Here is a 24,872-nt window from a genome sequence, read left to right on the forward strand (position 1 = left end):
AAGATACAAACGTAGTGATCCGAAGGGGCACGTGCACCCGAATGTTTATAGCAGCAATGTCTACAATAGCCAAACTATGGAAAGAACCTAGATGTCCATCAACAGACGAATGGATAAAGAAGAAGTGGTATATATACACAATGGAATACTATGCAGCCATCAAAAGAAATGAAATCTTGCCATTTGCAACGACGTGGATGGAACTAGAGGGTATCATGCTTAGCGAAATAAGTCAATCGGAGAAAGACAACTATCATATGATCTCCCTGATATGAGGGAGAGGAGATGCAACATGGGGGGTTAAGGGGGTAGGAGAAGAGTAAATGAAACAAGATGGGATTGGGAGGGAGACAAACCATAAGTGACTCTTGATCTCACAGAACAAACTGAGGGTTAATGGGGGGAGGGGGTTTGGGGGGGTGGGATTATGGACATTGGGGAGGGTATGTGCTATGGTGAGTGCTGTGAAGTGTGTAAACCTGGCGATTCACAGACCTGTACCCCTGGGGATAAAAAGATATTATATGTTTATAAAAAATAAAATTAAAAAAAAATTGGAAATAAAAATACCATATGATCCAGTAATTCCACTACTCTGTATTTACTCAAAGAAAATGAGAACACTAATTTGAAAAGATATATGCACCCCTATGTTCATTACAATATTATTTATAATTGCCAAGATATGGAAGCAACCTAAGTTTTCACTGACAGATGAATGGATAAAGAAGATATGGTGTATATACAATGGGATATTGCTCAGCCATGAAAAAGAATGAGATCTTACCAATTACAGCAACATGGATGGACCTAGTAGGTATTAAGTGAAATAAGCTAGACAGAGAAAGACAAATACCATAAGATTACACAAATACATGAATCTAAAATACAAACGAAAGACAAAAAAGCAAAAGCAGACCTATAAATGCAGCAAATCTCTTGTATCCTCTGAACCTTAAATAATTCAGAGTATACAAAAAAAGTTTGACATTAGTTACCCTCAATTTTTTTTTATTGCAATCTACCAAATCACAGAGATTCTGCAAGTGGAGTGAAGATGATGAGATGAAGGTATATTGATGGTCATCAAACAAATTATGAAAGAAATTTGGCATCTCATGTGTTTTTTTTTGTTTTTTTTTGTTTTGTTTTGTTTTGTTTTTGTTTTTTAACATTAAAAGTTATTTAAATCTAGCATTCTACCTGATGGTTTTCTGGGACTCCCTTTATATACAGTATAACTCCAGTCATGCACAAAGCAAAGTTCATAAGTATTATAGAAATTTGTTCCTTAAGAAATAGTATGAAATTCCCAAGGGTCTATTTGTATCTTGACACACATTCCACATCCCTGGGAACAGTACATCTAAGATGGCTTCTTCTTCTTTTTTTAAGATTTTATTTCTTTATTTGTCAAAGAGAACAAGAGAGAAAGAGAGAGAACACAAGTAGGGGGAGCAGCAGGCAGAGCAAAAAAGCAGACTCCTCACTGATTAAGGAGCTCAGTGCAGGACTTGTTCCTAGGACCCTGGGATCATGACCTGAGCTGAAGGCAGATGCTTAACTGACTGAGCCACCCAGGCATCCCTAAGATGGTTTCTAAATAACAACAAATCATTCTTATTCAAAATTAATATATATATGTATGTATGTATGTGTATATGCACATGCATATGCATAATTACATATATATATAAACATGCATATATACATATATATACACAATTACCATTTCAAGGTAGATATTTCCTTTAATCAATTTATTATTATGACTATTATACTTCATATGACATAATTTTGAAAATGTCATATTTTCTTTTGTTTTTTTCCAATATTATTAGAGGAGACAATGACAATAACTGATAATTATTTTAACTATTAGTTATAAAACCATAATATCATATTATAAAATAAAGCACAGAAATGCTAAAACACTCTCATGTTACTCACTTCTGTGCATATTTAACACACATATAACAGCAAATTGTCATATAAAGAGTAACCACTTATGTAGCTTATGGTAGATATATGGAAACAATAGATAATAGAATGTCTCAGAGAAAGACTCTGAGTCATGTTGATGACATTTAAATCCTGGACCCACCACATGGTAGCTGCCTGATTTAGACAAATTGTTTAATGCTCTACTCCTCGGTTCCCTGATCTGTAAAATGGAAGTAATAGCCAGTCAGATAAGAGTGTTGTGAGATTAGTCCAAGCCCATGCTTGAAGCAGTGCTTGGCAGATAATAAACTGCAATAAATTTATTATGGGTATTATATAAACTTGGATAAGTTGTGGAGGCAACTGTCTTTCAGGATGTGATACTAGCTTCTATGCTAATGTAAGTTAATCTCAAAGAGATCATAATTTATAAACCAAAGAATGCTCATTACTTTCTTGAAGATATAACCCTTGAATTCAGGATCTTTGTTTTTATAAAGCAGCTTTCAATCACACCTTAGAGGATGTGATGCAACAATTGTTTAAAGGGCTTTGGAAAACTATGTGTGGGGTGTCTGGGTGGCTTAAACCTGGGTCTATTAAATATCGGTCTTTTGCTCAGGTCATTATCCAGGGTTCCTGGGATCTAGCCCCACATTGGGATCCCTGCTAGGCAGGGAGTCTGCTTCTCCCTCTCCCTCTTCCTGCCACTAATCCTGCTTGTGCTCTCTCTCTTTCTCTCTGTCAAATAAATAAATAAAATCTTAAAAAAAGAAAAAGAAAAATTATCTGTGATGAACTAAGTAAATCCGGTAGGACATAAGGCAAAAAAAATAATTGAGTGATACTTTTTAATGTTATGAATGAAAATCTAATAGACTTTTCTTGATATATATAAATCAATAATCAGGGATATATTAAAGTATAATAAAATTTATATATGAATTTAGATATTTAAAATATATAAATAGAAAGGAATGCGAGGAAAGGAGGTTATGTAGTCTTTGGTCGTGTCCATTCACTGTAATTTCTAACTCAGTAAAAGACAGAAAAATAGTTGCATGGCTTTATACAGCTCAATAAATATATATGTATAGCTTTGAGATCTGATTTTTTAAAATTTTAGAATCTTGGTCATATGCCTGTAGCTCTCATCAATGTTACATTCTAGTGACTGAGGGAAAACAGTTTTAATTACAGGAGGATAAAGAAATGGAATAATGAAATGTTAGAACTTACAGCAATGTTAGAGATCATTTAATACATATGCTGCATTTTACAGATAACAAAACCATGTCCAGAAGAGTTGATGGACATACCAAGGGTCATATTGAAATTTTAATGGAAATTTTGAACCATGTATACAGGTAACTTGCATTATATTAAAAAATCTGTAGCTGGACTGGGTTCTTATTATATATTATTATATTTCAGCATTTCTAGAAATATCAAAGAAATGGAAATTTTCTGTGTAGACTAATACCTTTGGTTAGAGTTGATTATGAGACAACTGAAAGCTTTAGTAGGCACTGTGAGAGGTCTCAGCAGCCACACAGCCAAGCTCCAAGTGAACTGGGTCATCTCAGTAAGTATGTGGATTTAATATTAACTCCTATATGATGACTTCACGTTCTTTCAGCTTAATGTCATATTGGTGGTACTGTTAACATGTCATTCTTTCAGAAGCACCATCAGATGGAACCTGACCACGTTTATGACTTAGGTTCTTTCTCTACCTTCTTTAATACCCCTCTTCTGACTGTGTCTGCTGGCATTGTCCTCTCTGTGTGCTTTTCCTTTAAAGTCTGCTGAGTAAGAAACAGGAAGTTCTACCGCTATTGAATGAACTTTTTGTGCAGAGTTCTCATGCCTGTCCCTTAATTTATTTATACCTTGAGGAATATTGATTGAGGGATAGCTTCAGTTGTGTCCTGAGTGCAAACAGCTGTGGGGTAAATTATAATTTACATCCATAAACATCCATGGCTGCTTCCCACAGAAAAGGTGATAGGTGTGAGAGAAGTTATCAGAGACTATGAGAGACAACCTGTATCTCAAGGATAACCTGACTCAGTATATTACTCACTTTCTTTTCCAAACATAACCCCCTTACTACCACTAATTACCTCAGCCGCTTTACAAAACTGTTTTTTGTTAACATGGAAGCAATATCAGAATATGAGATCAGGATAATATTGTTCAAATCACCTGGCTTTTCAAAGTCTCATTAGTCCTTTGAAAAATAAGGAAAATAACAGTACATATCAGGTAAGATTACTGTTATTGTTAATTGAGATAATATAGAGAATATTTAGGAGCACCTGGGTGGCTAAGTCAGTTAAGCATCCAACTCTTGGTTTCTGCTCAGGCATGATTTTGGAGTTGTGATCTCAGGGTGGTGACATCAAGCCCTGTGTAGGACTTCACACTGAGTGTGGAGCCTGCTTGGGATTCTTTTTCTAGCCCTCTGCCCGTCCCCCACATCTCCCACTTGCACCTGTGTACACTCCCTCCCTCTCTCTTTAAAAAAAAAAAAAGGAAATATTTAGAATATTTAGCACATAAATGATAAGAACTCAATAAATATTAATTATGATTTTATTTCATTTTCCATGATGTACCTTTCATCTTATATACCCTACTTCCAAATAAATGAAAGAACTCCTGTCTCTGAAAAATATTTTTAAATAATCAGCTTGAAATTAAGTAATGAAGCAAAATTTAGATAGGTAATATAATGTAATATCTTAGAGCATAGGTTTTAGTGAGTTACATCTGTGGAGTCAAGTCCTGGACCCTCCACTTATGATTTGTCTGACAAGTGCCCCTTTTTCTACGATTCTGCTATGGGAAATATCAGAGGTTCATAGGATTCATTCAGTGATTATTAAACTATTATACTTAAGAAACATCTATATATAAAATGCATAAAACAGGGTAAATGGTTATGAAAAGCGCAGAAGAGTTCCTAAAGACTGTTATAATGTGTCTTTTAAACTGGGATTAGGATAAAGCAAGGATAGGCAAACTGCAGCTTGTGTGCCAAATCCATCCGGACTCAGTCTGCTTTTAAAATAAGGAATTATTGAACACAATCCATTCATATACACATTCTCTGTGGCTGCTTCCTCCCTACAATGGGTGACTTGGGAACTGATAACAAGGAGCACGTGACCTACAAAGCCTAAAATGTTGATCTTTACAGAAATATTTTACAAACTCTGGAATAAAGGAAGGTGTGATAAACTTGATTTAGTTCATGTTAAGAGTAAGATACATGAAAAACATCAAGGGAAAAGTTTTTCACAGTCAAATGGAGAAAACAAAGTGAAGTCAAATGAGGACTAGGATAAGTCATTATTTCTGACAGTGGGTTAATTATAACTTCATATTTAGGAGTAAAAAAGTATATTATTAAAAAATAAGGCAAGTAAATTCAGAATTTAAAACTACAAATTCTAAAACTATACTGCCTTGGTTCAGTCCTGATTATAATTTACCCTGAAACCTTGGTCAAATTAATAAACATCCTGTGCCTGAAGTCCCTCATTTGTAAAATTGGAATAATAAGATCTTGCATATAAGATGTTTGTGAGAATTGAGTTTTTATATGTAAATCAAAAACTTCTGGCAAACTTGATATGCCAGACATTTCTAGCTTTATTTTTATCAGCACATTTAATGATAGGGATAATCAAGCTATTAATAGTGATACTTTAAATGACATTTAAATATTAATAAATCTAACTTAAGATATTCAATGTTAATAAATCTTTTCAGCAGAACTCAAACCTAGTGGACTTGGGAGCTTCAGTCCTGAAACTAAATTACTTTTTTTTTCCCCCTGAGTTAATACACTACTTTAAATAACACACAATTAACCCTATCTTATGATATGCACCGTAAGGAAAGAAAGAGATGAGGAAAAGAAAGTTCCTGATAGTATCCATTTTGTTTTCTTAAGTTCTGAGAAAGGTCTGGGATGGAATATTCCCCCAAAATTTCAATTTGAGGGGTACCTGGGTGGCTCCAGTCAGTTAACTGTCTCCCTTTGGATTGGGTCATGATCTCAGGGTCCTGGGATTGGGTGATAATCCTAGTTTCCTGGCATCAAGCCCCGAGTCAGTCTCCCTGATCAGCAAGGAGTCTGGTTCTCCCTCTTCCTCTGCCCTGTCCCCTGGTTTGTGGGCTCGCTCTCTCAAATAAATACTTAATCTTAAAAAACAAAAGTTCAAGATGAAATTTTAACCAAAGTAAAAAACAAAAGAGGGAAAAAGCAGAAGTTTACAGATAAATTATTTCAATCCAGAATAGAAGAAATAAAAGAGAGATGCCACTCTTTTTTATGGTTGAAGTTAAGTGTTCTGAAACACCATTTTACCTAAAAACTCAGCAAAATTGTATCCTGTAAGTAAAATAATATTTTTTAAAATAATTTTAATGGTGGAATGATATAATTAAAAAAAAAAAAAGTATGGCCATGAAGGAGTTAAGGCATTAATTTGACATTCAAAATCATTTTATCAAATACCTATCATGTGGTACCAGTGATAATAAGCAAAGAATCCATCATTTAAAATGAACTACTATAGAATGAATGATTAAATGATATGTAAACAGACACCTCTGAGTGGAATGTTGAAAGTCAAAAGAAGCAGTTCATAATCCTATCATAGAACTGAAAGCAGTAAGCTGAGTAAGATACAAGGTCATGGTTTTTCCTACTTAACCAATAATGAAGCTGAAGATGTAAAAACATTAACAATAAAGGATTAAAAAAATTAAAAATAAAATAAAACCTAAATGAAAACAAATCCAGAGAATGGTCTTCACTTACTAGGAGAGAAAACACCCATAGCTCCTTTCATTCCGGCTAAGTGGTAGGAGGAGAAGAAACCCAACAGGTAAGGAAGAAGCCAATCAAACTATCCACAAACTTTAGTAGCTTTGGGCTGACAGATGTGATGGTTGGGAAACCAAAGAGGCAGAGAGTGCACATGCCTTTGCAGGCATCCCTCTCCTCCTCCTGCTGGACCTGGCCTTCTCTGGTGTGTAGGAGCAGTGTGTGACATGCAGAAGGTGGGAGCAGTGTTCAGTGTGCAGAAGGTCTGATCAGGGGAGAGATTGCTGAGGTGGCATGATTTTCTAAAACCAAAGACAGTGGCCTACTGACATCTTAGGGGAAACAAAGAGAAAAGAGAAATCCCTCTAATGGATCCCTTAAAAGGTACAAGGCAGTTGCTGCAAACTGCTGACAGGAGGTCTTTTCAGGCTGATGGCCTTTGCTAAGGTCAAGGCAATGTTCACTACATGCTAAGCACAGGGCAGGAGGGTTGAGACAAATTCTTCTGAGGAATTCTGGTCTTTCATTACAAGATGGCAGCAGCTGAAGACTGGTGCAAGACAGAAAAGCTGAAAGACATTCCTACAAAGCATCTAGGTCTTCACAGAGTCCAAACAAAACAAAAAAGCTAAGAGAGATTTCATTTTCTTTCCACTGCACCCCGCCCCCCACATTTGGATTTTAGTCAAACATTTTGAAGGTGGAATTGGGACTTCTTCAGCAGAGCTTGGGCCATGAGCATGAAAACTATTCTGGATATCCCCTTGTGATTCTTACCCATGATGACAGCTTGTAGAATTGATGAGAATTTCTCTTTTCTCTTTCCCTACTCCCAGATTTTGGTGCTTCAGATATCTCTCCTTCCTGTTATTCTGACCACCCCACAGCAACCATTCCCCTGACCCACATGAAAATGTCAAGTATTTCAGAGGGACTTGTGTAATGTATCTTCTAGACAATTACTGGAAAGAAATGTCCACAAAACTGGTTATAGCATCTTTATTCATAACACACCAAAACTGTAAACATCTAAATGCCCATCCACAGCAGTATGGGATAAACAAATCATGGCATATTCATACCATGAAATATGACTCAGTAATTAAAAAAAAGAAACAGACTAATAACATACACCACCACATGGATAAACTACAAAACTTCTTGTTGAACAGAAACTAGAGACAAAGAACACCTCATACAGTAGATAGCATTTATGTTAAGTGCAAGAAAAAGGAAAACTGAACTATGATAATAGAAATCAAAATAGTGATCATGCTGATGGTGAGCGGGTCAGAGGATGAATGGAAAAGACATTAGGAAAATTTTGGAATGAGGGGAAAACCTCTATATTGTTTTTTAATTTTTAAAAAAAATTTATTAATGATTTTTATTAACATATAATGTATTTTTTTGCCCCAGGGGTACAGGTTTGTAAATCATCAGGCTTATACATGTCACTACACTCACCATATCACATACCCTCCCCAATTGTCCATAACCCAACCACCCTCTCCACACCCACCCTCCCCAGAAACCCTCAGTTTATTTTGTAAGATTAAGAGTCTCTTATGGTTTGTCTCCCTCTCGGTCCCATCTTGTTTCATATTTTTCCTTCCCTACCTCCCAAACCACCCACTCTACCTCTCAAATTCCTCACATCAGGGAGATCATATGATAATTGTCTTTCTCTGATTGACTTATTTTGCTAAGCATAATACCCTGTAGTTCCATCCTCGTCATGGCAAATGGCAAGATTTCCTTTCTTTTGATGGCTGCATAGTATCCCATTGTATGTGTATATACCACATCTTCTTTATCCACTCATCTGTGGATGGACATCTAGGTTCTTTCCATAGTTTGGCTATTGCGGACATTGCTGCTATAAACATTTGGGTGCATGTGCCCCTTTAGATCACTACATTTGTATCTTTACCTCAGTGTGTGCCATTGTCAAAATTCATCAAACTGAACATTTATGATCTCTACATTTTATAATATATTGTGACTCTCAACAGTACCTCAAAGCTGACATCATGAAAAACAATAACTGTGAAAACAAACATCCTGATTTGAAAGTACCAGGCTTTGATGTTAGAAGGAATGGTTCCTAAGAATCAGAGGTCTTTCAAAGTAATATGGCATAGAGTTCATAATGCCCAAATTATTTGACAAGGCTTAAAGATCTAACTCCTAGGCAATATAAATCAATGAGGAATTAAATTAGGCATGAGGAGGATTGGGCATTAGAGGAGGATTGATGTGAAGGGAAAACACACGCAGACAAGCAGAGAAAGCATTAATGGATGGCCTAGAATATGCTAAGAATGAACTAGAGTATGATACAAGCTCAGGTTATATACTTGGGCATATATTCAAAACTCACATCAATTGTTCTCAAGTCATTTACAGAGAACAGATTCCGACCCTATCCCAGAATGACTAAGCAGATGGGGATTTATTATAAGATATTAATAAGCTTTCAAAATGTTTGAGATGGCTAAGAAACAGACCTTAGGCTGAGCTTCTAGTAATGACGTCCAAAGCCCACAATACACATCTGAGTCCCTGTGGGAGACACTGCTTCTGCAATAATCAGCAAAGTGCCTGCCCAGTCAGAAAGCTCTGCAACGATGGCCAGACCCAGGGCCTGCTCTCTCTGTTTTTCCTCCAAAGGAGCTAACATTTCTGAGAAGTGAAATTGATTCAACAAATCAATCCACATCTAGATACTTCAAGGGAATCTACAAAACTGGTTTTGTTTTGTTTTAACGTTTTAGCTTCTGCAAATAAGAAAGCACACAATAAGCAATTTGAAATAAACGTTGAGCAAACCAACCGAAATATATCATCACTAACAACTTTTCATACTTGAACTTTCAGACAGCAACACCAAAACCACAAAAATTCTCCTTTCTAACACAATATGCTCCTTAAAAGCAAGGAACAAAATTCTCAATTACTGTACATATATATATATATATATTTTTTTTTTCTGGTTGATGTTTACTCCTCTTTGATTATAATCTTTCTTGACATTGTGTAATCTATGAAATAAATGATCATTTTCATTGTCATCAGGATCTTTTGTAAAAGAGTATGAAAAGAGGAGAGATAGAGAGAAATTAAATAATATTTATAAATATATACATATAAAACTGGCAAAAATTAAGCAGATAGACCAACCTTATTTTTATAACTGAACACTACTTCGTAGTCAAAGTTTATAACTTGATGCTCAGAGATGGTGATAATGTGGAGTGTGGAATTCAGTAACCCTTAAAATTAAATTTTGCTTTTGATTTTGGAATTTCGATCTTGTGACTCTAAGAAATAATATCTAATTTTAGAGCTCTCATGGAAGCTTTCTGGTTCTTTGACAATGAATTGAGATGAAATAAAATTCCTAAGTTTTTCATTTCTTTCTGTACATGCTCTATTGTACTAAAGAAATTCCAACAATCTTTGTAGTCACTATCATTGCCACACATTAAAGTACAGCAGCTAATGGACTTTCAAGAGACTTGATGGAGTTGTCATTTTATCACAATCAACAAGTGATATCTTGACTAACTGTTATGCTGTTGCATGTCACAGATTTTTAGTATCTTGTTTCCTTTTGGTGAGAATCTCCCCTAAATGCTCAATCCCAAGAGTATGAATAAACCAGTTCCCAAATTCTCTCTTTTCAGGTCTATCACCCATGATCAACCTATCTCCTCATCAGTTAGAGTCCAAGAGACAGATACCACATACTAAGTTGAACGGGAAAGTGTATAAACTCTCTTAGGGAATTAGCTACTATGGGAAAAAGAGAACTCTAAATAATCCAAGAATAACATATAAGAATAAAGCCACATACTTTAGGGCTGAGGCAGAGTATGTGAATAGGAGACAGATCTGGAAGACTTTCCTACCTTCCCATTACTGAGATGCAGACCTTCTTTAGGAAGATTTAACTATGGCTTGTCAAAATATGGAGAAGTTCTTTTAGATGCCTCACAGTGGAACTAGATTAGAAGGTTCTTTTTAGGGTACTTGCAAAAACTGCCAATAGGGAGGGGCATGTATTCTGGGCAGCTCTACACTGCTTGCCACCATATACTGTTGGCTGCTCTGCACTCTTGGAATACGCCTGGAGAAAGACCGTGAAACCATGAAGATAAGACCCTTTCATCCAGTGTCACTCCAGCACTCTTGATTAACACTTCAAGATCATGTCACCTGGCAAAAATAAATGTTTAGAGATTCAAGTCAATTATTAAGGGACCAGACAATGAAAGATGAACTTGGAGCTGAGAGGCAAGATTGACAGTTGGACGCTAAGTAGAAAATTACACTGTTGGATATGTGCCAAGAATGTCAGCCGTGGTTGGGAAGATAACTACCTTTTCAAAGCACTAATGTTTGCATCAGGCAAGTACTTGATATCACGAATATAGAGCTTTTTTGCATCATTAATGACGGAAAGATACAAACAGAATAGAAATCCTTAAATCTCCTGATTTCATTTTTAAAATAAAGATTCACCAATGCAATCCTTCAAATCAAAATACAAAAATTTTTATTTTGGAGATTCTTTAATAACAAAGTAGCAGTAGAAGATAAGAAGCAGGAAATTTACAGTGCTCTCATTATTTTGTTCTCCTTATATATAAGAAGTGAATATGAATTTTTTTAAAATTATGGAATATAACCAGATGGTTCCTACCTTTTCTCGGAAAATTCCAGAGAAATTGAATATTCTCAAATGAAAATATTGGGATAGCTTACTGTAGAATTAATAACAAATAATAAAGTTTTTAGTTACCCTTATCAAAAAAGCATGAATGAAGTCTGGGAAAATAAGAATGAGTTTGAATTATCACATTCTAAATATTTGAATTAATATAGATAGGTATCCTGTACCCTCAGTTCAACATACCTTGAACTCTTTCAAAAATATTATTTTCTCATTATTTAGTTAAAGAATAAATATTATGAGAAATCTATCTATGGTTGATGTGGAAATACATTAACTGCCTTCATATACCCAGTTGGTTTCCATTCATTTGGAAAAGTATCTAACATCACTTCTGGGATCTGTATAATCTTTCAGTGGATGATAATAATCGTTAACATTTACTGAGCAAATATTGTATGCCAGGCACTGTTATTAGAGCTTTCCACATATTAATGCATTTAATACTCACAAGAAGTCAGTGAGATTAAAAAAAAAACACACACACACACATTATTCATTTCCATATTATACATAAGGAAACTTGCCAAAATCTGACTTCTAAAAGTCAATTAGGTAGATAATAGCAAAGAAATTCCATTAACTCTTGTTCCAAAATTGATATTTCTACCACACTCTCTTCATAATAAAAAAAAAAAAAATACTGAAAACATGAAGAACTTGGAAATGTACTTCTATTTAGATTAGAAATTCTTTCTTCATGATTCTGGAGGATAAGATCAATGACCCTTTAAAGGCCTCAACACCACAAGTTTAGAAGGATAAAATTTTGCAATCTGTGATGGTACACTGTAGGTATATGCAAATAATCTGCTTTTGTCTATTGACACCTATTCTTGAGAATAAAATTTTTGCATTTAATAACAGCATTTTAATTGTGATCTGTGATTAGCATTTGAGGCATTGATCAATTTTCTAATTGTAAACTCTTGATTTAGTCTTTGCTGAATCTGTTAAATTCCTTTCATTTCCTGCATAGAGAAGAATATTTTCCACAGTCTGAGTCATTTTTTTTTTCTGAGTCATTTAAAGTGGGGTTCCATACACTAATGTTGGAATTTCAGGAAATAAATATATAAATAAACTGCTTATTTCCCTTTGGATCTTGAAACAGACTAAAAATACATTTCTCCACCACTAGTGGAATTACATAAAATAACAAAATGTATTTATCTTAAAGATAGATTGATTCTAAATGAGAATACCCAGAAATACTTAAGTGAGCATGGTCTTTTATTCTTCCAAATTCACCACAGTGATGATTCACTCCTCTTCCAGGGAGTAACTAAGGATTGGAGTAAATATGGAAGAGTTCCTGCAATATTTCACCTCATAGAGCGCACATTTCCTTCCCTCAACAGAAGCATGATGAATATGCTATAAGCATAGGATAGCCAGAGGAAGAGCCAAGATTCCTTATATCTAAGAGAGTCAGCTCTTGATGTGAGTCTGTAGGAAATTGTCTCATTAATGATGTGCAATATTGAGGATTGACAATGTCCAATTCAAGGAAAGCAGATAATTGCTGTTTTCAAAACATGTCTTTGATCAGTCAGGAAAGGAGAGATCTTAGTGCAAACTGAACCTAATTGTTATTGCACCCAGAATAATAGCAATGTCTAATCCAAAAGTGAGATCTGGGTACCCTCTACCCAAAGGATAAACTTACCCACATAGCCCTTTAGTTGGAGACTATTCAAGTTAGCACATCACTACTATCAGTATGCCTAGATTCTCTGCCCTTCGGACCTGCTAGCCAGAATATTGGGGAATAAGTATTTCATCTAAATTCAGAACAGAGTTGGCTTGAGAATATTGGGAATGAATGGAAATTTCTCTTAGAATTTACTCAAAGAGATGTGAGCTTTGGAATGTCACTAAGTTCAGGATATATTCCACCTATCTGTACTGTTGAAATCCAAACCTATTCCCTATCATTCACAAAGGAACATGGCTGCATATATTAGCAAAAATTTCTCCAGTGCATAGAGGACCATTACAGAAAGGAGTGAAGAAGTCATACCTATAATGTTATGAAGATAGATGACACAGGCTTTGCTCATTATTTAACTCTGTTTAGATTGTCTATTGGATTTCTCTTCTGTGTGTGAGGGGATAAAATATCAAGGATGATTATTGGTCTTAGAATTTATGTTTTTACTGTTTCTTTGGATTGGAATCTATTCCATTAGGTGAGGTAATTTCTTAATCAAATTACAAGACTTGGGTGTGGAAAAATAGTGATCCCCTTCTTCACATTGACTTTTAACTAATCCTGTGTCTATACCATTATATTTCACAAGTAAAGAGGGCATTTTTAATATAGGAGTTGGGAAATTTCAGGAAGAATTTATAAAGCAGAAATTGATTTTCAGTATACATAATTTGAAATTTTACTTTCTCCTGCCCTCCTTCATGGCAGGTTACTAATTAACTAGTCCCCTTCCAAGAGATCCTTTCCTGGTAATGCTAAATTTCTAACTTGTTTTCTTTGCACTGAGATGTATGCCTTTTTTTTTTTAAAGATTTTATTTATTTATTTAACAGAGAAAGGCATAGCAAGAGAGGGAACACAAGCAGGGGGAGTGGCGGAGACTGAGGGAGAAGCAAGTTTCCCACCAAGCAGGGAGCCCAATGCAGGACTTGATCCCAGGGCCCTGCAATCATGACCTGAGCCAAAGGCAGACACTTAATGACTGAGCCACCCAGATGCCCCCCTATGTATGCCTTTCTTAATCTCTGCAGGAACATGATTATTTCAGACACGGAGGAGAGGTTTGTCCAAAGTCTAGTGGTGTGTGGGTGGCTCAGTCCATTAAACATCTGCTTTGGCTCAGGTCATGATCTCAGGGTCCTGGGATCAAGCCCTGCATTGGGCTCCTTGTTCAGCAGGAAGTCTGCTTCTCCCTCTCCTTCTGTCCCTCCCCACCACTCATGCTCTCTCTCACTCTCACTCTCTCTCTCTCAAATAAATAAAAATAAAATCTTTAAAAAATAAACTAGTCAGAGTCTAAAGCAGTCAGTCTGAATTAAAGTGTGGATTCCTTGATAGTGATAGCATTTGATGCCAAGTCTAGTGTAATCATTGCTGAAATGTTGTAGCACTCTAGATTTTTCTTTCAGTATAGTTATGGTTCTTTCAGGTCATAATTCCTTTTTAATACTGTCCATGTGAGACTCAAACAAAATAGTAAAAAACATTCTATTACTATTGAAGATACAAAAACAAATACATGCAAATCTCTTAGGGACAAACAGTAATTAAGATGAGATGTTTTGCCGTGTAAGCCCACTGATAAAGGACATATTGCCTTAGTTAATAATGCTCATCATTATGAAGATATTTTAAATTGTCACATGCTCTAGTAGTAATAATAAAAACCAAGTAATGAAAACATTATTTTAAAAATAGGATTTTTATTTCAGGATCTCAAGCACCCTATTTTGATTGTTTATTGTTCTTTTTAAGAATAAGAATATTGAAAAGGCTAACAATTATTAACAGATGGTCAGGTACTAAGTATCATTTCCAAGCTCAGGGGAATTTGATAATCACATTTTATTACCCAGAATACTTGGGCCTTGATATTTCACATTATAGATTCAAATGACTTGTTCTCACTTGATAATTTTTTATTACCCTCAACCACTGTAGAGGAGGATAGAAAAAGGGGAGTGATTAATGTTTTAGTCAATGAGCTGTCAAATAGCAAAGAGAAGCACAGTAATTGTAAAGCAAACTGTTATCCTATCTCAGGATTTCTATTCATTATTTATGTACAATATTGGTATACCATTGCCAATCGTTACTTAGAATTATTAAATTTTGTAAGTAGTGTAAGACAACAAAGCCAAGCTATGATATAGTTGTCCATGTTGTTTAATACATAACTCATCCTATACACATCCCATATCGTGGAATGCTACAAAGAATAAAAAAAGAGGAGAAAGCTGTAAAATATAAATCAAAAAGCTTGCTAGCAGCAACCAATTTTCCAAAATTCAAATTTGGAAGTCAAGGACTTTTATTTAAAAAATTGAGCAACCCAGTCTTCTGCTAGAAAATGGACGAATGGGAATGTTTTTAAAAAGGCATCACACACACACACACACGCTATCATCACACAAAAGTTAAGGCTTTTTACATGAAAATGAAAAAGAAGTGGCAGATTTATGCATTTCTATATAGTTAAACTTTCGAGAATACATTTTAGGCAAAAATCTGCTTCCACAATTAAGAATAGAGATAATGCAAGAATAAATTATAACACTTTCAAATCATGAGATAATTAACATTGACCAGCTAACTTAATCCAGTCTCAAAAGGACTGAAAAGAAGAGCATCTGCCGGGATACCAGTTAACGTTCCAGGTATGAAAATTTTATTAGATAAGCAAGATATGTCTAGGACCAAGCAATATTTTATATGAAGTCACCCATAGAGTTAATCAAAATACACTGGGTTCATTTTTGTGAAACCAAATATTTCCCAAAAATAAAAGAGAAATCAAGCCTATATATGTTTCTAATATATATTTGCCCAAGAAATAAAATGTGTCAAGACTGTGAAGACAAAGGGTGTGATTTTTAAATGCATTTTGATATTTTGCTTATTTAGTACAAGTTTATTTAGGTAAATAAATATATCAGGATCAATTTGGTTAATATGTTAAAAATAGATTATTAATCCCCAAACCAATTCATTAAAAAAAAAGGTTTTACTTATTTGTTTTCTCAGACAGAAAGAGGAAGAGAGAGTGTGTGTGCATAAGCAAGGGGAGCAGCAGGCAGAGGGAGAAGCATACTCTGCACTGAGCAGGGAACGTGATGAGGGACTTGATCCCAGGATGGCGGAATCATGACCTGAGCCAAAGGCAGACACTTAACTGACTGAGACACTAAGGCGTCCCCCCACAAACCAATTCAAATGAATTATATTTGATGGGGTAAGTCATTGAATGGACATTTTAATAATTTTCAAGGAAATTCTCATGTTTATCAAAGTCTAAGACCACTCTCTGTACTATACAGTCTGTCATCTGATATTATATAATTATGATTAAATTCCTACTCTTCCTTAGAAATCACTATCATACATAGTTGTCATTTGTATTAGATAATTATTGCTATAATGATAACCACATAACAAAACATTGCAAGTGTCAGTGGCTTGCCAAAAGAAAACTATATATTACGTATTTGCTTATAGGTATACCTGTAACTAGGGCAGATTTGTTTCAAGATATGTATCAACTGAATTTGGCTCCAATCTTTAGATCAGGTCAAAATGTGTTCCATGTGCCCATTACTGTGGCCCATACTAAAGGGTCAGCAGATCTCTAACCTATGTTCTGGAGAGCACAGGCACACAAGAATAAATGAGCATGTGCACACACATTGAGTGGCTCTTTTTGCTTCACAAATTGGTTTTCTTATGTGTTCCATTAGACATCTGCATCTGTTGTTCTAATAACCTAGAATGATCCACCTCCAGATATATTCCTGGTCTCCTTTCCCCTCCAGTTGTTTGTTTCAAATTTTTATTTAAATTCTAGCTATTTAACATATAGCATGATACTGGTTTCAGGAGTAGAATTTAGTGATTCATCACTTACATATAACAGCCGGTGATCATCACAAGTGCCCTCCTTATTACCCATTACCAATTTAGCCCATTCCCTGTCCAACTCCCAGCCAGCAACCTCTCAGTTTGTTCTCTATAGTTTAAAGAGTCTCATGATTTGCTTCCTTTTTTCCCCTTCTCCTATGTTCATCTGTTTTATTTCTTAAATTCCACATATGAGTGAAATCATATGGTATTTGTCTTTCTCTGACTGACTCATTTTGCTTAGCATGATACTCTCTAGCTCCATCGACATCATTGAAATGGCAAAATTTCATTCCCTTTGATGTCTGAGTAATATTCCATTGTGCATACATACCTCTTCTTTATGCATTCATCAGATGACAGATATTTGTGGTGTTTCCATAATTTGGCTATTGTTGATAATGCTACTATAAACATCAGAGTGCATGTGCCACTTCAAATCAGTATTTCTATACTCTTTTTTTTTTAAATTAAATTTTAATTAGTTAACATACAGTGCAAAATTGATTTCTTCAGTAGAATCCAGTAATTTGTCACTTGTATACAATACCCAGTGCTCATCACAAGTCCCCTCTTAAATACCCATCACACATCTAGCCCATTCCCTACCCACCTCCCTCCATCTATCCTTAGTTTGTTCTCTATCATTGAGAGTCTCTTAATGGGTTGTTTCGTTCTTTCCTTTTTTTTTAATTTCTTTTCCCCATTCCTTCAAGTTCTGACCCTCTTCTTTTCAGCTTCATTATTTTCCATAATTTTATCTTCTATATCAATGATTAGCTCCTCTACTTCATCCAGCCTAATTTTTATGGCTTCCACTTGGGATTGCATCTCAGTTATAGCATTTTAAATTTCAGTCTGACGAGACTTTAGTTCTTTTATCTCTACAGTAAGGATTCTCCTGTGTCCTCTATGCTTTTTTCAAGCCCAGCTGGTATCCTTATAATCATTGTTTTAAATTCCAGTTCAGACATCTTACTTATATCTGTATTGATTAAATCCCTGGCTGTGGGTTCTACTTCCTATTTTTTCTTTTGTGGTTCTCCATCATTTTATCCAGAGAAGAAAGGAAGAAAAACAAACACACACATAGAAACACAAAAATGAAAATGAAAATGAAAAACAGAAAACAAACAAACAAACAAACTACATCCTGAGTGTGTTTTAGTCTTCTTGTTAAAAGAATCTATATCCCCAAATTGAAAATCATCAGCAGCAGCATCATCTAAAATAAAATGAAAGTAAACAAAAAATAGAAATACATATAAAGTATATATAAAAATTTTAAAAAAGAATTTAAAAAGACAAAGATAAGTGAAAATAATAAAAATATAATAAATAATTAAAAGTAAAAAGGCAGCAAGATCCTATTTTCCCCTAGGGCTGAAGTTTTGCAGCACTTTATGGTGAATAAACTTTGTATGGGTAAGTTGTTCATGCTGGTCTTCTGGGGGAGGGGCCTGCTGTGCTGATTCTCACGTGGACTTGCCTTAGTGGAAATACACCTCCAGGGTCCAGAGGGCTTGATGTAAACACCTTCAGCATCCACTAGTGGCCCTGATGGACAGGATGAAATTGTTGTCACCCTGCTCTCAAGCCCTGAAGCTGAAGGTTCACACCCCCACTTCTCAATAAGCCCTCACAGAAGAACAATCAGTCACCCTATTTGTGTCCCCTATTCCCATCTGAACCCTGAATTTACCTTGCTTCCATACTTTTTTATCTCAGACACATGACTGAGTTTTAAAACTCCAAATTTTAAGGATTCCTGCTGTCAACCCAGACTGTTCCTCCTCCAAGGGAGGGTCTTGCCATGCTTTTGCTGTTTGCCAGCCTGTCCCAGGAAAGCAGTCACATGACCATGCTGTGGTTTGTAATTTATGGCAACACAGAGCAGAAAGCCGGCACCAACACTTTTTTTTTTCTTTCTTTCTTTCTTTTTTTTTTTTTTCAGCTGGCTTCCACACTCCTATGCTTGGGAATAGTATTGTTCTTAGGTGCAACCCATTCTTTTTGGGACCCTGGGCATCCTGAGACCATGGTGTCACATCTTGGATTTCCCCTTGCTTTGCTACCTGAGCACCTTTAAACCAGGCACATCCGCCACTTTAGCAGACTTCTAAAAATTCGGATTTTTGTGCCTTGCTGCTTATAATACTTGGAAGGAGTCTTTAAAAGCAGGCTCCCTCCCTGCCACCATATTAATGGCTATATCTCCCCAAATTTAACTCTCCACACCTCCTACCTTTCAAAAGGTGGTAGGTTTTTTCTACTTGTAGACTTGCAGTTTTTGTTCTCTCAGAGCTGATTGGTTTTTTGGGTGTTTAGATAATTTGATAACTATCTAGCTGTGTTTGAGGGATCAGACAAGCCTAGGTTTCCCCTAATCCTCTGTCATCTTAACTCACTCGTCTCCCAAATCAGTATTTTTATATCTTTTGGGTAAATACTTAGTAGTATAATTGCTGGGTCATAAGGTAGTTCTCTTTTTAACTTTTTGAGGAAACTCTATACTGTTTTCTAGAGCAGCTGCACCAGTTTGCATTCCCACTACCAGTACATGAGAATTGCCTTTTCTCTTCATCCCTGCTAACACCTGTTCCTTCCTGTGTTGTTAATTTTAGCCATTCTGACAAGTGTGAGATGAGTATCTCATTGTAGTTTTGCTTTGTATTTCCCTAATGTTGAGTGATGTTGGTCACTTTTTCATGTGTCTATTTTCCATCTGTATGTCTTCTGTCTCCCCCAAGTCTTAAATTAAATGTCATCTCCTCAGAGATACCTTCCTTAATTATGTCCCATCTTCAATACACTTTATTATATCCTCCAACTTTATTTTTTTCCTATGACTTAATTATCTAAATTTTTCCAATTCATTGTTTAATTTTAAAGCTAAGATTATTTTGCTGAGGTATAATTTACATAAGTTTAAATGTGCAAATCTCAAGGGTATACACTTAATTTTGAGAAATGTAAAACATATGTAAAAATCACAAAGAACAAGATAAATATTTCCATAGCCCCAGAAAATTCTTTATACCTTTTCTAAGCAACTTAGCCCACTGGAAACATCTAAGCATATGATTTCTGTCACCATAGATTTGTTTTATCTATCCTTTAATTTCATATAATTGGAAATACATAGTAAGTATTATTTTGTAATTGACTTTTTTCTTAATATAATGCTTTGGACAAAGTATTTAAAGGACAGATATCTATTGAATGATTTTAGTTTTTCCCATTGATTTTTAATATCACTCTGCATAGTTTCAGCCTAGAAAATCAGGACTTCTTTTAATTCTTTTTATAGCACACTATACCACCCTAATTCTGTGCTATTGTTTTCATATATCTTATTTCTATTTATATTATATGCACCAGACTGCATATTATTTTTAAAATATTTAATACTATTTTAAATAAAATTATTATTTGGGATTCTTTTTTTTTTTCTTGAGATTTCAGCATCTACCTTGATCATTTCTCTTTAGCTCTTAAATGAATTTTTTCTATATCTTTAAAAAATTTAATTAGTGCTTCAATTCTTATTTATCAAAACTGTATATTTATTCATATTGAAATTTCGAAGGAGATTTTAACTGAATATTAATTTCTAAATTGACTTTTCCTGTGGCATTTTAAGGATGCTGTTTATCATTGTCTTTTTGTATCATCTGTTTTAGATAAGGTGGGAGGAGTTATTCATAACATTTTCCCTTGAATATATGAATGTTTTAAAGAGATTTCTTAGAATATTTTTTCTTTATCTTAATTTTTTTAGCAATTTATTTTATGCCTGGGTGTGATATCTATATTTTTCTTTTTTGGGGGGGGTTGTAATGAGCTTCTCGGACCTGTGGGTTTATGTATTTATTAATTTGGAGAAGAGGGCTAAATGGCCATTATCTCTTCATATTTATTTTGATACATTTATTTTGATACATATTTATTTCCTCTGTACGTTCTTCACAATCCACTGTTCAGTGCCTGAAAATAGTTTCTCTGTATATTTTTCTTACTATTACAAGCATTTATTATGTATATGGCACAAATCAGATACCAACTATTCTACCATGGCCACAAATAGTGTTTAATATGTTTTAATGGGTTTATTTTCCTTTTATCCTACCAGGGGAAAGAGTTGATCTATCTTGTTTTTATCCGTTTTTTTGGCACCAACATAAGTGAACATATTCATTGAGGAAAAAATCATTATTTTTTGAAAACATTGTTTCATGCTCCTGTCATCAGATGACTCAACACATTATGAATATAAATGTAGGAAAATTTGTCAAAATTCTCTAAATCCCAGGACTGGAATTCATTTATTATACACTGATACATATATGATCTTTAAAATCCTGTTGTCACTTAAATTATTGTTTCTTTTATATTGTTTATATAAGAACAATGAATTCAATGTAAATTTGCATTAATTTATTCTTTTTTTCCAATTTTAATACATATTTTCCAATAATACACTGGTGGAAATAAATATACACATTTATTTATTTACACTGCTAATTTTATTTTATTCATTCATACATACAGTAAAATTAACTCCCATTAATTATATATTTTTTTGTTTTATATAATTTATGATTTTAAATTTAAGGACTTTTTTTTCATGGTTGGAAGAATAACTATTTTTTTTTAATTTTTTATTTCTTTTCAGTGTAACAGTATTCACTGTTTTTGCACCACACCCAGTGCTCCATGCAATCCGTGCCCTCTCCAATACCCACCACCTGGTTCCCCCAACCTCCCACCCCCCGCCCCTTCAAAACCCTCAGATTGTTTTTCAGAGTCCATATGGATGTAGGCTACTTTTTTGTTTACTTCCTAAGTCTTAGAAAAATAATTAATTTATTGCAAGTTAAATTAAGAACTATATAAGCTCATTGTAATTTTTTTGAATTGAAAACTTGAGAAAATGTTACTAAAATTTAAGGTAATATAATTACCAAGTTTCATTTCTGAGAAGATAACAATTAAAGCCCTTTTTCTAGATGGGTATTAATAAAATACATATACAAAATGCATATTTTAAATTTCTGTATACTACATGCAAAACTGCCAATTTCCTTAACAATCACTACTCCCTTCATTATTAAAATTTTGAAGCATTTCAAATTTTTTCATGTTTGTTTTGATGTATTTCATTCTAAAGTTTCAAGTAACTTTATGTTTGCTGTTCTGATTATAGAACTATTGTATTATTGAAAAGAAATAAATATTAAGTGATTCAGAAAGGATGAGGGAAAAAAGATAAAAATACCATTTTTCTCATGCATCTTATTGGTCTATAGTATCCATTTTCCCTTATATGTTGGCAAGTTTTGATATCAGACTTGATAAGTAGAAAAGCTGCCTTTCTTTTCTGTTCTAAAACTGTTCAAAACACAGAAAAATATCTCCTTTTGATGGTTTGAAAATACTCATTTGCCTGTAAATGGTCTTTTTTGTTATTTTTAAGCATTTCTGTGATGGTATAAAAATATCTTCTAGTTTTTATTCAGAAAAGTCAACACAACTCAACCGTACCTTACTTATATATAATAGGTGCTCAGTAATAAATTAATATAATAAATTAGAAATCAAATCAATAGTAATCTCAGTAAAATCCATTAACTCATTATTCTTGTTTTTATTATAGAGCCAGAACACATTCTTAGCATTTGTCTTATTAATACACACATGTTAATCATTTTTAAAAATATATTTTGTAACTCAGACTTTTTATCATTTTAACACTACAGGAGTACCCATTTTTCTTCCCCTACTCACAGCTTTCTTGCAAACATTACTGAGCCTTTACAGTAAATAAATGTGGTAATATCTATTTTGGACTTTCAGAATGTAATCACCACAGCTGTGTTTTATTTTTTGAGAGGGTTTCATTTTTCAGCTTATGAAATTGTAGGGAAGATGATGAGATAAGTAGAAAGCAAGTAAAAGCTCCAACTTAAGGATGGGAAACATTTTGTTCTTGATCCCTAAAGATAACGATAAAGAAAATTTGTTTTAGTCCTGATGGAATGAAATATAAAGATAGAAACAATAACAAAGGTATTCATTGATAAGCTCCTTCATTCATATTACTGACTTGACATTATTGAAATTATTTCCATAACCATCCCTTACCATGATATTCAAGGATATATAGATCCCTGGATATAGATATAGATATAGATATATGGTTATAGATGATATAGATCAAGATCTTTTTAGCAAATTTGTGAGTTTGAATTTGGGGACAACATCATGACTTGCATGTAACTCTAAATTAGTAAGTCAAAATAGTATGAAACGCGTAGATTGTATAATTAAGCACAGAGAATTTATGATTATTGTTTTCCAGAAGCAAAATAAATTATATGCTAGAAAGTATATATTTATAAAAATGTTATCATGTCTACCTTGCCCATTGCATATGTAAGTTTACTTTTATTATTGAATTCTTAGTCATATCATCTCCAGTCAGTCTTTGGGACACAATTACTAATGCTTAATTTTTAGTTTATCAAACTAGTCATAAAAATATTTTCTTCTGATTTTATTTTGTAAATTTGTCATTCCCTAATTAAGAGGTAGAGCATATGTCCCTTCTCCTTGAACCTGGATTGCTTGTTCTTTGTGATTATCCTAATAAGAGTCTGGCAGAAGTGAAGGTGAATAACTTCCAAAGGTAGGTTTTTTTTTTTTTTTGAAAGTAGGTTTTTTTTTTTTTTATTTTTTAAAAAAATTTTTAATAAACATATAATGTATTATTAGTCCCAGGGGTACAAGTCTGTGAATCACCAGGTTACACACTTCACAGCACTCACCATAGCACATACCCTCCCCAATGTCTGTAACCCAACCACCCTCTCCCTATCCCTCTCCCCCTGGCAACCCTCAGTTTGTTTTGTGAGACTGAGAGTCTCTGATGGTTTGTCTTCCTCCCGATCCCATCTTGTTTCATTTACTCTTCTCCTACCTGCCAAATGCCCAACATTGCATCTCTACTTCCTCATATCAGGGAGATCATGTGATAGTTGTCTTTCTCCAGTTGACTTATTTCACTAAGCATAATACACTCTAGTTCCATCCATGTCATCGTAAATGGCGGGATTTCATTTCTTTTGATGGATGCATAGTATTCCATTGTGTATATATACCACATCTTCTTTATCCATTCATCTGTTGATGGACATCTAGGTTCTTTCCATAGTTTGGCTATTGTAGACATTGCTGCTATAAACATTCGGGTGCACATGCCCCTTCAGATCACTACATTTGTATCTTTATGGTAAATACCCAGTAGTGCAATGGCTGGGTCATAGGGTAACTCTATTTTCAACTTTTTGAGGAACCTCCATGCTGTTTTCCAGAGTGGCTGCACCAGCTTGCATCCTACCAAGAGTGAAGGAGGGTTACCCTTTCTCCGCATCCTTGCCATCCTTGTCATTTCCTGACTTGTTGATTTTGGCCATTCTGACTGGTGTGAGGTGGTATCTCATTGTGGTTTTGATTTGTATTTCCTTGATGCCGAGTGATGTGGAGCACTTTTTCACGTGTCTGTTCGCCATCTGGATGTCTTCTTTGCAGAAATGTCTGTTCATGTCCTCTGCCCATTTCTTGATTGGATTATTTGTTCTTTGGGTGTTGAGTTTGCTAAGTTCTTTATAGATTTTGGACACTAGCCCTTTATCCGATATGTCATTTGCAAATATCTTCTCCCATTCTGTCAGTTGTCT

Source organism: Enhydra lutris, unplaced genomic scaffold (genome assembly GCF_002288905.1).
Source record: "Enhydra lutris kenyoni isolate GAN:26980312 unplaced genomic scaffold, ASM228890v2 scaffoldscaffold21, whole genome shotgun sequence".
NCBI classification, from domain to species: domain Eukaryota; kingdom Metazoa; phylum Chordata; class Mammalia; order Carnivora; family Mustelidae; genus Enhydra; species Enhydra lutris.